The following is a 16,056-nucleotide window of genomic DNA, read 5'->3' as shown; positions in this document are numbered from 1 at the left end:
ACCTTGTTATCAGATTTTGGTGATCTTTAAGTAGACAAGTCAAAATTTCAAACCCCCTCTTATGGTGTAGGGTACCTGGCCTTCTCTGTTGTAATCAGAGTTAGATTTGATTAAGTGATTTTATAAAAAAAATAGCTAGGAAGCACAATTTAGCAGTGGGTTGCAGAGAAAAAGAAATATGCTGGCAGAAAAATCCAATTGAGTGATTAAACAGCTCTTCATTTTCTGGCTTTATTTTTATGCTAACAAATTTGTTCTCTGAAAAGTGTCCACAAAGCCAAGTATCTGATTAACACCTTTGTAGGGATGGTTTTTCACCTATTACTAAATTAAACGTGCTTCATTGGAAAGGCAGCAAGATGCATCCTCATTTCAATATCTACTGAAATAATACAGGTTGACACCAGGAAACATTAACGCCACTGCATCCGTGCTGCTCTCTCATGTGGAAGTCTGTTTAATGTTAAAACAAGGTGATATCTAATTAGCACACAGGTAAGGAATTAAGAAAATCTTTATTTAAGGGTGAAGATGTTTCTCACAAAATCGTTGCCCCAATGCATCATTGAAATTCAAGCTGGAAAGATGATTTTAATATATCACTTGTACATTTTGTATTGCTCTTCTGGTGACAATGTAGTTTGTTTTTGTCAATTACCATTTGAATAATAGGGTAAAGAAAATTAAGTGGATTTTTGAAAGAAAACAATACTGTCAATATACTATTAAAACAAATTAAAATGGTAAAAGTTATTGTACTTTAAGTAAAAATAAAAGAGCAAAAATATCAATCCCAGTTTTGGATTACTTTAATTAACAAAAAAAAATGCATATAGCAGAGGATAGTTTCAATCTGCCAACCTCTGGGTTAATGGCCCAGCATGCTTCCATTGCAGTACTCTGCTGCACATGTAAGTGCAAGAGATCCTGAAGCACTCACTCATCATGGGAATGTACCAATGTGTTTCTTCATTGGTTGATGGAAGAAACATCTTACAAAAACTCTCCAGATTATTGACTATTTAAAGTTTTTCTAGGAAACGTTCTAGATGAATGCTTATTAGCCTTTGTCAGTATGCACTTTTGCAAAGTGTCTCTGTGGCGCAATTGGTTAGCGTGTTTGGTTATTAACCAAAGGGTTGGTGGTTCAATCCCACCCAGGAATGTAATTGACCTTGTTATCTGATTTTGGTGATCTTTAAGTAGACAAGTCAAAATTTCAAACCCCCTCTTATGGTGTAGGGTACCTGGCCTTATCTGATGTAATCAGATTTGATTAAGTGATTTTATAAAAAAACAGCTAGGAAGCACAATTTAGCAGTGGGTTGCAGAGAAAAAGAAATATGCTGGCAAAAATATCCAATTGAGTGATTAAACAGCTCTTCATTATCTGACTTTATTTTTATGCTAACAAATTTGTTCTCTGAAAAGTGTCCACAAAGCCAAGTCTCTGATTAACACCTTTGTAGGGATGGTTTTTCACCTATTACTAAATTAAACTTGCTTCATTGGAAAGGCAGCAAGATGCATCCTCATTTCAATATCTACTGAAATAATACAGGTTGACACCAGGAAACATTAACGCCACTGCATCCGTGCTGCTCTCTCATGTGGAAGTCTGTTTAATGTGAAAACAAGGTGATATCTAATTAGCACACAGGTAAGGAATTAAGAAAATCTTTATTTAAGGGTGAAGATGTTTCTTACAAAATCGTTGCCCCAATGCATCATTGAAATTCAAGCTGGAAAGATGATTTTAATATATCACTTGTACATTTTGTATTGCTCTTCTGGTGACAATGTAGTTTGTTTTTGTCAATTACCATTTGAATAATAGGGTAAAGAAAATTAAGTGGATTTTTGAAAGAAAACAATACTGTCAATATACTATTAAAACAAATTAAAATGGTAAAAGTTATTGTACTTTAAGTAAAAATAAAAGAGCAAAAATATCAATCCCAGTTTTGGATTACTTTAATTAACAAAAAAAAAATGCATATAGCAGAGGATAGTTTCAATCTGCCTACCTCTGGGTTATGGACCCAGCATGCTTCCATTGAAGTACTCTGCTGCACATGTAAGTGCAAAAGATCCTGAAGCACTCACTCATCATGGGAAAGTACCAATGTGTTTCTTCATTGGTTGATGGAAGAAACATCTTACAAAAACTCTCCAGATTATTGACTTTTTAAAGTTTTTCTAGGAAACGTTCTAGATGAATGCTTATTAGCCTTTGTCAGAATGTACTTTTGCAAAGTGTCGCTGTGGCGCAATCAGTTAGTGTGTATGGCTATTAACCAAAAGGTTGGTGGTTCAATCCCACCCAGGGATGTAATTGACATTGTTATAAGATTTTGGTGATCTTTAAGTAGACAAGTCAAAATTTCAAACACCCTCTTATGGTGTAGGGTACCTGGCCTTCTCTGATGTAATCAGAGTTAGATTTGATTCAGTGATTTTATAAAAAAAACAGCTAGGAAGCACAATTTAGCAGTGGGTTGCAGAGAAAAAGAAATATGCTGGCAAAAATATCCAATTGAGTGATTAAACAGCTCTTCATTATCTGACTTTATTTTTATGCTAACAAATTTGTTCTCTGAAAAGTGTCCACAAAGCCAAGTCTCTGATTAACACCTTTGTAGGGATGGTTTTTCACCTATTACTAAATTAAACTTGCTTCATTGGAAAGGCAGCAAGATGCATCCTCATTTCAATGTCTACTGAAATAATACAGGTTGACACCAGGAAACATTAACGCCACTGCATCCTTGCTGCTTTCTCATGTGGAAGTCTGTTTAATGTGAAAACAAGGTGATATCTAATTAGCACACAGGTAAGGAATTAAGAAAATCTTTATTTAAGGGTGAAGATGTTTCTCACAAAATCGTTGCCCCAATGCATCATTGAAATTCAAGCTGGAAAGATGATTTTAATATATCACTTGTACATTTTGTATTGCTCTTCTGGTGACAATGTAGTTTGTTTTTGTCAATTACCATTTTAATAATCGGGTAAAGAAAATTAAGTGGATTTTTGAAAGAAAACAATACTGTCAATATACTATTAAAACAAATTAAAATGGTAAAAGTTATTGTACTTTAAGTAAAAATAAAAGAGCAAAAATATCAATCCCAGTTTTGGATTACTATAATTAACAAAAAAAAATGCATATAGCAGAGGATAGTTTCAATCTGCCTACCTCTGGGTTAATGGCCCAGCATGCTTCCATTGCAGTACTCTGCTGCACATGTAAGTGCAAGAGATCCTGAAGCACTCACTCCTCATGGGAATGTACCAATGTGTTTCTTCATTGGTTGATGGAAGAAACATCTTACAAAAACTCTCCAGATTATTGACTATTTAAAGTTTTCTAGGAAACGTTCTATATGAATGCTTATTAGCCTTTGTCAGTATGCACTTTTGCAAAGTGTCTCTGTGGCGCAATTGGTTAGCGTGTTTGGTTATTAACCAAAGGGTTGGTGGTTCAATCCCACCCAGGGATGTAATTGACCTTGTTATCTGATTTTGGTGATCTTTAAGTAGACAAGTCAAAATTTCAAACCCCATCTTATGGTGTAGGGTACCTGGCCTTCTCTGATGTAATCAGAGTTAGATTTGATTAAGAGATTTTATAAAAAAAACAGCTAGGAAGCACAATTTAGCAGTGGGTTGCAGAGAAAAAGAAATATGCTGGCAAAAATATCCAATTGAGTGATTAAACAGCTCTTCATTATCTGACTTTATTTTTATGCTAACAAATTTGTTCTCTGAAAAGTGTCCACAAAGCCAAGTCTCTGATTAACACCTTTGTAGGGATGGTTTTTCACCTATTACTAAATTAAACTTGCTTCATTGGAAAGGCAGCAAGATGCATCCTCATTTCAATATCTACTGAAATAATACAGGTTGACACCAGGAAACATTAACGCCACTGCATCCGTGCTGCTCTCTCATGTGGAAGTCTGTTTAATGTGAAAACAAGGTGATATCTAATTAGCACACAGGTAAGGAATTAAGAAAATCTTTATTTAAGGGTGAAGATGTTTCTTACAAAATCGTTGCCCCAATGCATCATTGAAATTCAAGCTAGAAAGATGATTTTAATATATCACTTGTACATTTTGTATTGCTCTTCTGGTGACAATGTAGTTTGTTTTTGTCAATTACCATTTGAATAATAGGGTAAAGAAAATTAAGTGGATTTTTGAAAGAAAACAATACTGTCAATATACTATTAAAACAAATTAAAATGGTAAAAGTTATTGTACTTTAAGTAAAAATAAAAGAGCAAAAATATCAATCCCAGTTTTGGATTACTTTAATTAACAAAAAAAAATGCATATAGCAGAGGATAGTTTCAATCTGCCTACCTCTGGGTTATGGACCCAGCATGCTTCCATTGAAGTACTCTGCTGCACATGTAAGTGCAAAAGATCCTGAAGCACTCACTCATCATGGGAAAGTACCAATGTGTTTCTTCATTGGTTGATGGAAGAAACATCTTACAAAAACTCTCCAGATTATTGACTTTTTAAAGTTTTTCTAGGAAACGTTCTAGATGAATGCTTATTAGCCTTTGTCAGTATGTACTTTTGCAAAGTGTCGCTGTGGCGCAATCAGTTAGTGTGTATGGCTATTAACCAAAAGGTTGGTGGTTCAATCCCACCCAGGGACGTAATTGACATTGTTATCAGATTTTGGTGATCTTTAAGTAGACAAGTCAAAATTTCAAACACCCTCTTATGGTGTAGGGTACCTGGCCTTCTCTGATGTAATCAGAGTTAGATTTGATTCAGTGATTTTATAAAAACAGCTAGGAAGCACAATTTAGCAGTGGGTTGCAGAGAAAAAGAAATATGCTGGCAAAAATATCCAATTGAGTGATTAAACAGCTCTTCATTATCTGACTTTATTTTTATGCTAACAAATTTGTTCTCTGAAAAGTGTCCACAAAGCCAAGTCTCTGATTAACACCTTTGTAGGGATGGTTTTTCACCTATTACTAAATTAAACTTGCTTCATTGGAAAGGCAGCAAGATGCATCCTCATTTCAATGTCTACTGAAATAATACAGGTTGACACCAGGAAACATTAACGCCACTGCATCCTTGCTGCTTTCTCATGTGGAAGTCTGTTTAATGTGAAAACAAGGTGATATCTAATTAGCACACAGGTAAGGAATTAAGAAAATCTTTATTTAAGGGTGAAGATGTTTCTCACAAAATCGTTTCCCCAATGCATCTTTGAAATTCAAGCTGGAAAGATGATTTTAATATATCACTTGTACATTTTGTATTGCTCTTCTGGTGACAATGTAGTTTGTTTTTGTCAATTACCATTTGAATAATAGGGTAAAGAAAATTAAGTGGATTTTTGAAAGAAAACAATACTGTCAATATACTATTAAAACAAATTAAAATGGTAAAAGTTATTGTACTTTAAGTAAAAATAAAAGAGCAAAAATATCAATCCCAGTTTTGGATTACTATAATTAAAAAAAAAAAATGCATATAGCAGAGGATAGTTTCAATCTGCCTACCTCTGGGTTAATGGCCCAGCATGCTTCCATTGCAGTACTCTGCTGCACATGTAAGTGCAAGAGATCCTGAAGCACTCACTCCTCATGGGAATGTACCAATGTGTTTCTTCATTGGTTGATGGAAGAAACATCTTACAAAAACTCTCCAGATTATTGACTATTTAAAGTTTTCTAGGAAACGTTCTAGATGAATGCTTATTAGCCTTTGTCAGTATGCACTTTTGCAAAGTGTCTCTGTGGCGCAATTGGTTAGCGTGTTTGGTTATTAACCAAAGGGTTGGTGGTTCAATCCCACCCAGGGATGTAATTGACCTTGTTATCTGATTTTGGTGATCTTTAAGTAGACAAGTCAAAATTTCAAACCCCCTCTTATGGTGTAGGGTACCTGGCCTTCTCTGATGTAATCAGAGTTAGATTTGATTAAGTGATTTTATAAAAAAACAGCTAGGAAGCACAATTTAGCAGTGGGTTGCAGAGAAAAAGAAATATGCTGGCAAAAATATCCAATTGAGTGATTAAACAGCTCTTCATTATCTGACTTTATTTTTATGCTAACAAATTTGTTCTCTGAAAAGTGTCCACAAAGCCAAGTCTCTGATTAACACCTTTGTAGGGATGGTTTTTCACCTATTACTAAATTAAACTTGCTTCATTGGAAAGGCAGCAAGATGCATCCTCATTTCAATATCTACTGAAATAATACAGGTTGACACCAGGAAACATTAACGCCACTGCATCCGTGCTGCTCTCTCATGTGGAAGTCTGTTTAATGTGAAAACAAGGTGATATCTAATTAGCACACAGGTAAGGAATTAAGAAAATCTTTATTTAAGGGTGAAGATGTTTCTTACAAAATCGTTGCCCCAATGCATCATTGAAATTCAAGCTGGAAAGATGATTTTAATATATCACTTGTACATTTTGTATTGCTCTTCTGGTGACAATGTAGTTTGTTTTTGTCAATTACCATTTGAATAATAGGGTAAAGAAAATTAAGTGGATTTTTGAAAGAAAACAATACTGTCAATATACTATTAAAACAAATTAAAATGGTAAAAGTTATTGTACTTTAAGTAAAAATAAAAGAGCAAAAATATCAATCCCAGTTTTGGATTACTTTAATTAACAAAAAAAAATGCATATAGCAGAGGATAGTTTCAATCTGCCTACCTCTGGGTTATGGACCCAGCATGCTTCCATTGAAGTACTCTGCTGCATATGTAAGTGCAAAAGATCCTGAAGCACTCACTCATCATGGGAAAGTACCAATGTGTTTCTTCATTGGTTGATGGAAGAAACATCTTACAAAAACTCTCCAGATTATTGACTTTTTAAAGTTTTTCTAGGAAACGTTCTAGATGAATGCTTATTAGCCTTTGTCAGAATGTACTTTTGCAAAGTGTCGCTGTGGCGCAATCAGTTAGTGTGTATGGCTATTAACCAAAAGGTTGGTGGTTCAATCCCACCCAGGGATGTAATTGACATTGTTATAAGATTTTGGTGATCTTTAAGTAGACAAGTCAAAATTTCAAACACCCTCTTATGGTGTAGGGTACCTGGCCTTCTCTGATGTAATCAGAGTTAGATTTGATTCAGTGATTTTATAAAAACAGCTAGGAAGCACAATTTAGCAGTGGGTTGCAGAGAAAAAGAAATATGCTGGCAAAAATATCCAATTGAGTGATTAAACAGCTCTTCATTATCTGACTTTATTTTTATGCTAACAAATTTGTTCTCTGAAAAGTGTCCACAAAGCCAAGTCTCTGATTAACACCTTTGTAGGGATGGTTTTTCACCTATTACTAAATTAAACTTGCTTCATTGGAAAGGCAGCAAGATGCATCCTCATTTCAATGTCTACTGAAATAATACAGGTTGACACCAGGAAACATTAACGCCACTGCATCCTTGCTGCTTTCTCATGTGGAAGTCTATTTAATGTGAAAACAAGGTGATATCTAATTAGCACACAGGTAAGGAATTAAGAAAATCTTTATTTAAGGGTGAAGATGTTTCTCACAAAATCGTTTCCCCAATGCATCTTTGAAATTCAAGCTGGAAAGATGATTTTAATATATCACTTGTACATTTTGTATTGCTCTTCTGGTGACAATGTAGTTTGTTTTTGTCAATTACCATTTTAATAATCGGGTAAAGAAAATTAAGTGGATTTTTGAAAGAAAACAATACTGTCAATATACTATTAAAACAAATTAAAATGGTAAAAGTTATTGTACTTTAAGTAAAAATAAAAGAGCAAAAATATCAATCCCAGTTTTGGATTACTATAATTAAAAAAAAAAAATGCATATAGCAGAGGATAGTTTCAATCTGCCTACCTCTGGGTTAATGGCCCAGCATGCTTCCATTGCAGTACTCTGCTGCACATGTAAGTGCAAGAGATCCTGAAGCACTCACTCCTCATGGGAATGTACCAATGTGTTTCTTCATTGGTTGATGGAAGAAACATCTTACAAAAACTCTCCAGATTATTGACTATTTAAAGTTTTCTAGGAAACGTTCTAGATGAATGCTTATTAGCCTTTGTCAGTATGCACTTTTGCAAAGTGTCTCTGTGGCGCAATTGGTTAGCGTGTTTGGTTATTAACCAAAGGGTTGGTGGTTCAATCCCACCCAGGGATGTAATTGACCTTGTTATCAGATTTTGGTGATCTTTAAGTAGACAAGTCAACATTTCAAACCCCCTCTTATGGTGTAGGGTAGCTGGCCTTCTCTGTTGTAATCAGAGTTCGATTTGATTAAGTGATTTTATAAAAAAAAACAGCTAGGAAGCACAATTTAGCAGTGGGTTGCAGAGAAAAAGAAATATGCTGGCAGAAAAATCCAATTGAGTGATTAAACAGCTCTTCATTTTCTGGCTTTATTTTTATGCTAACAAATTTGTTCTCTGAAAAGTGTCCACAAAGCCAAGTATCTGATTAACACCTTTGTAGGGATGGTTTTTCACCTATTACTAAATTAAACGTGCTTCATTGGAAAGGCAGCAAGATGCATCCTCATTTCAATATCTACTGAATTAATACAGGTTGACACCAGGAAACATTAACGCCACTGCATCCGTGCTGCTCTCTCATGTGGAAGTCTGTTTAATGTTAAAACAAGGTGATATCTAATTAGCACACAGGTAAGGAATTAAGAAAATCTTTATTTAAGGGTGAAGATGTTTCTCACAAAATCGTTGCCCCAATGCATCATTGAAATTCAAGCTGGAAAGATGATTTTAATATATCACTTGTACATTTTGTATTGCTCTTCTGGTGACAATGTAGTTTGTTTTTGTCAATTACCATTTGAATAATAGGGTAAATAAAATTAAGTGGATTTTTGAAAGAAAACAATACTGTCAATATACTATTAAAACAAATTAAAATGGTAAAAGTTATTGTACTTTAAGTAAAAATAAAAGCAAAAATATCAATCCCAGTTTTGGATTACTTTAATTAATAAAAAAAAAATGCATATAGCAGAGGATAGTTTCAATCTGCCTACCTCTGGGTTAATGGCCCAGCATGCTTCCATTGCAGTACTCTGCTGCACATGTAAGTGCAAGAGATCCTGAAGCACTCACTCATCATGGGAATGTACCAATGTGTTTCTTCATTGGTTGATGGAAGAAACATCTTACAAAAACTCTCCAGATTATTGACTATTTAAAGTTTTCTAGGAAACGTTCTAGATGAATGCTTATTAGCCTTTGTCAGTATGCGCTTTTGCAAAGTGTCTTTGTGGCGCAATTGATTAGCGTGTTTGGTTATTAACCAAAGGGTTGGTGGTTCAATCCCACCCAGGGATGTAATTGACCTTGTTATCAGATTTTGGTGATCTTTAAGTAGACAAGTCAAAATTTCAAACCCCCTCTTATGGTGTAGGGTACCTGGCCTTCTCTGTTGTAATCAGAGTTATATTTGATTAAGTGATTTTATAAAAAAAACAGCTAGGAAGCACAATTTAGCAGTGGGTTGCAGAGAAAAAGAAATATGCTGGCAAAAATATCCAATTGAGTGATTAAACAGCTCTTCATTATCTGACTTTATTTTTATGCTAACAAATTTGTTCTCTGAAAAGTGTCCACAAAGCCAAGTATCTGATTAACACCTTTGTAGGGATGGTTTTTCACCTATTACTAAATTAAACGTGCTTCATTGGAAAGGCAGCAAGATGCATCCTCATTTCAATATCTACTGAAATAATACAGGTTGACACCAGGAAACATTAACGCCACTGCATCCGTGCTGCTCTCTCATGTGGAAGTCTGTTTAATGTGAAAACAAGGTGATATCTAATTAGCACACAGGTAAGGAATTAAGAAAATCTTTATTTAAGAGTGAAGATGTTTCTTACAAAATCGTTGCCCCAATGCATCATTGAAATTCAATCTGGAAAGATGATTTTAATATATCACTTGTACATTTTGTATTGCTCTTCTGGTGACAATGTAGTTTGTTTTTGTCAATTACCATTTGAATAATAGGGTAAAGAAAATTAAGTGGATTTTTGAAAGAAAACAATACTGTCAATATACTATTAAAACAAATTAAAATGGTAAAAGTTATTGTACTTTAAGTAAAAATAAAAGAGCAAAAATATCAATCCCAGTTTTGGATTACTTTAATTAACAAAAAAAAATGCATATAGCAGAGGATAGTTTCAATCTGCCCACCTCTGGGTTATGGACCCAGCATGCTTCCATTGCAGTACTCTGCTGCACATGTAAGTGCAAGAGATCCTGAAGCACTCACTCATCATGGGAAAGTACCAATGTGTTTCTTCATTGGTTGATGGAAGAAACATCTTACAAAAACTCTCCAGATTATTGACTTTTTAAAGTTTTTTTAGGAAACGTTCTAGATGAATGCTTATTAGCCTTTGTCAGTATGCACTTTTGCAAAGTGTCTCTGTGGCGCAATCGGTTAGCGTGTTTGGTTATTAACCAAAGGGTTGGTGGTTCAATCCCACCCAGGGACATAATTGACCTTGTTATCAGATTTTGGTGATCTTTAAGTAGACAAGTCAAAATTTCAAACCCCCTCTTATGGTGTAGGGTACCTGGCCTTCTCTGATGTAATCAGAGTTAGATTTGATTAAGTGATTTTATAAAAAACAGCTAGGAAGCACAATTTAGCAGTGGGTTGCAGAGAAAAAGAAAAATGCTGGCAGAAAAATCCAATTGAGTGATTAAACAGCTCTTAATTTTCTGGCTTTATTTTTATGCTAACAAATTTGTTCTCTGAAAAGTGTCCACAAAGCCAAGTCTCTGATTAACACCTTTGTAGGGATGGTTTTTCACCTATTACTAAATTAAACTTGCTTCATTGGAAAGGCAGCAAGATGCATCCTCATTTCAATGTCTACTGAAATAATACAGGTTGACACCAGGAAACATTAACGCCACTGCATCCTTGCTGCTTTCTCATGTGGAAGTCTGTTTAATGTGAAAACAAGGTAATATCTAATTATCACACAGGTAAGGAATTAAGAAAATCTTTATTTATGGGTGAAGATGTTTCTCACAAAATCGTTGCCCCATTGCATCATTGAAATTCAAGCTGGAAAGATGATTTTAATATATCACTTGTACATTTTGTATTGCTCTTCTGGTGACAATGTAGTTTGTTTTTGTCAATTACCATTTTAATAATCGGGTAAAGAAAATTAAGTGGATTTTTGAAAGAAAACAACACTGTCAATATACTATTAAAACAAATTAAAATGGTAAAAGTTATTGTACTTTAAGTAAAAATAAAAGAGCAAAAATATCAATCCCAGTTTTGGATTACTTTAATTAATAAAAAAAAAATGCATATAGCAGAGGATAGTTTCAATCTGCCTACCTCTGGGTTAATGGCCCAGCATGCTTCCATTGCAGTACTCTGCTGCACATGTAAGTGCAAGAGATCCTGAAGCACTCACTCATCATGGGAATGTACCAATGTGTTTCTTCATTGGTTGATGGAAGAAACATCTTACAAAAACTCTCCAGATTATTGACTATTTAAAGTTTTCTAGGAAACGTTCTAGATGAATGCTTATTAGCCTTTGTCAGTATGCACTTTTGCAAAGTGTCTCTGTGGCGCAATTGGTTAGCGTGCTTGGTTATTAACCAAAGGGTTGGTGATTCAATCCCACCCAGGGATGTAATTGACCTTGTTATCAGATTTTGGTGATCTTTAAGTAGACAAGTCAAAATTTCAAACCCCCTCTTATGGTGTAGGGTACCTGGCCTTCTCTGATGTAATCAGAGTTAGATTTGATTAAGTAATTTTATAAAAAAACAGCAAGGAAGCACAATTTAGCAGTGGGTTGCAGAGAAAAAGAAATATGCTGGCAGAAAAATCCAATTGAGTGATTAAACAGCTCTTCATTTTCTGGCTTTATTTTTATGCTAACAAATTTGTTCTCTGAAAAGTGTCCACAAAGCCAAGTATCTGATTAACACCTTTGTAGGGATGGTTTTTCACCTATTACTAAATTAAACGTGCTTCATTGGAAAGGCAGCAAGATGCATCCTCATTTCAATATCTACTGAAATAATACAGGTTGACACCAGGAAACATTAACGCCACTGCATCCGTGCTGCTCTCTCATGTGGAAGTCTGTTTAATGTGAAAACAAGGTGATATCTAATTAGCACACAGGTAAGGAATTAAGAAAATCTTTATTTAAGGGTGAAGATGTTTCTTACAAAATCGTTGCCCCAATGCATCATTGAAATTCAAGCTGGAAAGATGATTTTAATATATCACTTGTACATTTTGTATTGCTCTTCTGGTGACAATGTAGTTTGTTTTTGTCAATTACCATTTTAATAATCGGGTAAAGAAAATTAAGTGGATTTTTGAAAGAAAACAACACTGTCAATATACTATTAAAACAAATTAAAATGGTAAAAGTTATTGTACTTTAAGTAAAAATAAAAGAGCAAAAATATCAATCCCAGTTTTGGATTACTTTAATTAATAAAAAAAAAATGCATATAGCAGAGGATAGTTTCAATCTGCCTACCTCTGGGTTAATGGCCCAGCATGCTTCCATTGCAGTACTCTGCTGCACATGTAAGTGCAAGAGATCCTGAAGCACTCACTCATCATGGGAATGTACCAATGTGTTTCTTCATTGGTTGATGGAAGAAACATCTTACAAAAACTCTCCAGATTATTGACTATTTAAAGTTTTCTAGGAAACGTTCTAGATGAATGCTTATTAGCCTTTGTCAGTATGCACTTTTGCAAAGTGTCTCTGTGGCGCAATTGGTTAGCGTGCTTGGTTATTAACCAAAGGGTTGGTGATTCAATCCCACCCAGGGATGTAATTGACCTTGTTATCAGATTTTGGTGATCTTTAAGTAGACAAGTCAAAATTTCAAACCCCCTCTTATGGTGTAGGGTACCTGGCCTTCTCTGATGTAATCAGAGTTAGATTTGATTAAGTAATTTTATAAAAAAACAGCAAGGAAGCACAATTTAGCAGTGGGTTGCAGAGAAAAAGAAATATGCTGGCAGAAAAATCCAATTGAGTGATTAAACAGCTCTTCATTTTCTGGCTTTATTTTTATGCTAACAAATTTGTTCTCTGAAAAGTGTCCACAAAGCCAAGTATCTGATTAACACCTTTGTAGGGATGGTTTTTCACCTATTACTAAATTAAACGTGCTTCATTGGAAAGGCAGCAAGATGCATCCTCATTTCAATATCTACTGAAATAATACAGGTTGACACCAGGAAACATTAACGCCACTGCATCCGTGCTGCTCTCTCATGTGGAAGTCTGTTTAATGTGAAAACAAGGTGATATCTAATTAGCACACAGGTAAGGAATTAAGAAAATCTTTATTTAAGGGTGAAGATGTTTCTTACAAAATCGTTGCCCCAATGCATCATTGAAATTCAAGCTGGAAAGATGATTTTAATATATCACTTGTACATTTTGTATTGCTCTTCTGGTGACAATGTAGTTTGTTTTTGTCAATTACCATTTGAATAATAGGGTAAAGAAAATTAAGTGGATTTTTGAAAGAAAACAATACTGTCAATATACTATTAAAACAAATTAAAATGGTAAAAGTTATTGTACTTTAAGTAAAAATAAAAGAGCAAAAATATCAATCCCAGTTTTGGATTACTTTAATTAACAAAAAAAAAATGCATATAGCAGAGGATAGTTTCAATCTGCCTACCTCTGGGTTATGGACCCAGCATGCTTCCATTGAAGTACTCTGCTGCACATGTAAGTGCAAAAGATCCTGAAGCACTCACTCATCATGGGAAAGTACCAATGTGTTTCTTTATTGGTTGATGGAAGAAACATCTTACAAAAACTCTGCAGATTATTGACTTTTTAAAGTTTTTCTAGGAAACGTTCTAGATGAATGCTTATTAGCCTTTGTCAGTATGTACTTTCGCAAAGTGTCGCTGTGGCGCAATCAGTTAGTGTGTATGGCTATTAACCAAAAGTTTGGTGGTTCAATCCCACCCAGGGACGTAATTGACCTTGTTATCAGATTTTGGTGATCTTTAAGTAGACAAGTCAAAATTTCAAACCCCCTCTTATGGTGTAGGGTACCTGGCCTTCTCTGATGTAATCAGAGTTAGATTTGATTCAGTGATTTTATAAAAACAGCTAGGAAGCACAATTTAGCAGTGGGTTGCAGAGAAAAAGAAATATGCTGGCAAAAATATCCAATTGAGTGATTAAACAGCTCTTCATTATCTGACTTTATTTTTATGCTAACAAATTTGTTCTCTGAAAAGTGTCCACAAAGCCAAGTCTCTGATTAACACCTTTGTAGGGATGGTTTTTCACCTATTACTAAATTAAACTTGCTTCATTGGAAAGGCAGCAAGATGCATCCTCATTTCAATGTCTACTGAAATAATACAGGTTGACACCAGGAAACATTAACGCCACTGCATCCTTGCTGCTTTCTCATGTGGAAGTCTGTTTAATGTGAAAACAAGGTGATATCTAATTAGCACACAGGTAAGGAATTAAGAAAATCTTTATTTAAGGGTGAAGATGTTTCTCACAAAATCGTTGCCCCAATGCATCATTGAAATTCAAGCTGGAAAGATGATTTTAATATATCACTTGTACATTTTGTATTGCTCTTCTGGTGACAATGTAGTTTGTTTTTGTCAATTACCATTTTAATAATCGGGTAAAGAAAATTAAGTGGATTTTTGAAAGAAAACAATACTGTCAATATACTATTAAAACAAATTAAAATGGTAAAAGTTATTGTACTTTAAGTAAAAATAAAAGAGCAAAAATATCAATCCCAGTTTTGGATTACTATAATTAACAATAAAAAATGCATATAGCAGAGGATAGTTTCAATCTGCCTACCTCTGGGTTAATGGCCCAGCATGCTTCCATTGCAGTACTCTGCTGCACATGAAAGTGCAAGAGATCCTGAAGCACTCACTCCTCATGGGAATGTACCAATGTGTTTCTTCATTGGTTGATGGAAGAAACATCTTACAAAAACTCTCCAGATTATTGACTACTTAAAGTTTTCTAGGAAACGTTCTAGATGAATGCTTATTAGCCTTTGTCAGTATGCATTTTTGCAAAGTGTCTCTGTGGCGCAATTGATTAGCGTGTTTGGTTATTAACCAAAGGGTTGGTGGTTCAATCCCACCCAGGGATGTAATTGACCTTGTTATCAGATTTTGGTGATCTTTAAGTAGACAAGTCAAAATTTCAAACCCCCTCTTATGGTGTAGGGTACCTGGCCTTCTCTGATGTAATCAGAGTTAGATTTGATTCAGTGATTTTATAAAAACAGCTAGGAAGCACAATTTAGCAGTGGGTTGCAGAGAAAAAGAAATATGCTGGCAAAAATATCCAATTGAGTGATTAAACAGCTCTTCATTATCTGACTTTATTTTTATGCTAACAAATTTGTTCTCTGAAAAGTGTCCACAAAGCCAAGTCTCTGATTAACACCTTTGTAGGGATGGTTTTTCACCTATTACTAAATTAAACTTGCTTCATTGGAAAGGCAGCAAGATGCATCCTCATTTCAATGTTTACTGAAATAATACAGGTTGACACCAGAAAACATTAACGCCACTGCATCCTTGCTGCTTTCTCATGTGGAAGTCTGTTTAATGTGAAAACAAGGTGATATCTAATTAGCACACAGGTAAGGAATTAAGAAAATCTTTATTTAAGGGTGAAGATGTTTCTCACAAAATCGTTGCCCCAATGCATCATTGAAATTCAAGCTGGAAAGATGATTTTAATATATCACTTGTACATTTTGTATTGCTCTTCTGGTGACAATGTAGTTTGTTTTTGTCAATTACCATTTTAATAATCGGGTAAAGAAAATTAAGTGGATTTTTGAAAGAAAACAACACTGTCAATATACTATTAAAACAAATTAAAATGGTAAAAGTTATTGTACTTTAAGTAAAAATAAAAGAGCAAAAATATCAATCCCAGTTTTGGATTACTTTAATTAACAAAAAAAAAAATGCATATAGCAGAGGATA

At 34.5% G+C, this 16,056-nt stretch overlaps 4 non-coding genes across 4 annotated transcripts; all 4 read left to right on the top strand.

Moving 5' to 3' along the window:
- The first annotated feature begins 3,429 nt into the window (after positions 1-3,429).
- Positions 3,430-3,503, top strand: TRNAN-AUU (transfer RNA asparagine (anticodon AUU)). The gene has a single exon. It is a non-coding gene; the product is annotated as a tRNA-Asn (tRNA).
- A 2,266-nt stretch (positions 3,504-5,769) lies between these two features.
- TRNAN-AUU (transfer RNA asparagine (anticodon AUU)) lies at positions 5,770-5,843 on the top strand. Its single transcript has one exon. It is a non-coding gene; the product is annotated as a tRNA-Asn (tRNA).
- Positions 5,844-8,108: 2,265 nt separating this feature from the next.
- On the top strand, positions 8,109-8,182 carry TRNAN-AUU (transfer RNA asparagine (anticodon AUU)). The gene has a single exon. It is a non-coding gene; the product is annotated as a tRNA-Asn (tRNA).
- Positions 8,183-10,451: 2,269 nt separating this feature from the next.
- TRNAN-AUU (transfer RNA asparagine (anticodon AUU)) lies at positions 10,452-10,525 on the top strand. Its single transcript has one exon. It is a non-coding gene; the product is annotated as a tRNA-Asn (tRNA).
- Positions 10,526-16,056: the final 5,531 nt, after the last annotated feature.

This window comes from Pseudophryne corroboree, chromosome 10 (assembly GCF_028390025.1).
Source record: "Pseudophryne corroboree isolate aPseCor3 chromosome 10, aPseCor3.hap2, whole genome shotgun sequence".
NCBI lineage: Eukaryota > Metazoa > Chordata > Amphibia > Anura > Myobatrachidae > Pseudophryne > Pseudophryne corroboree.
Note: the sequence above shows the minus strand (reverse complement) of the source record. Positions and strands in the feature narration are given on the sequence as shown.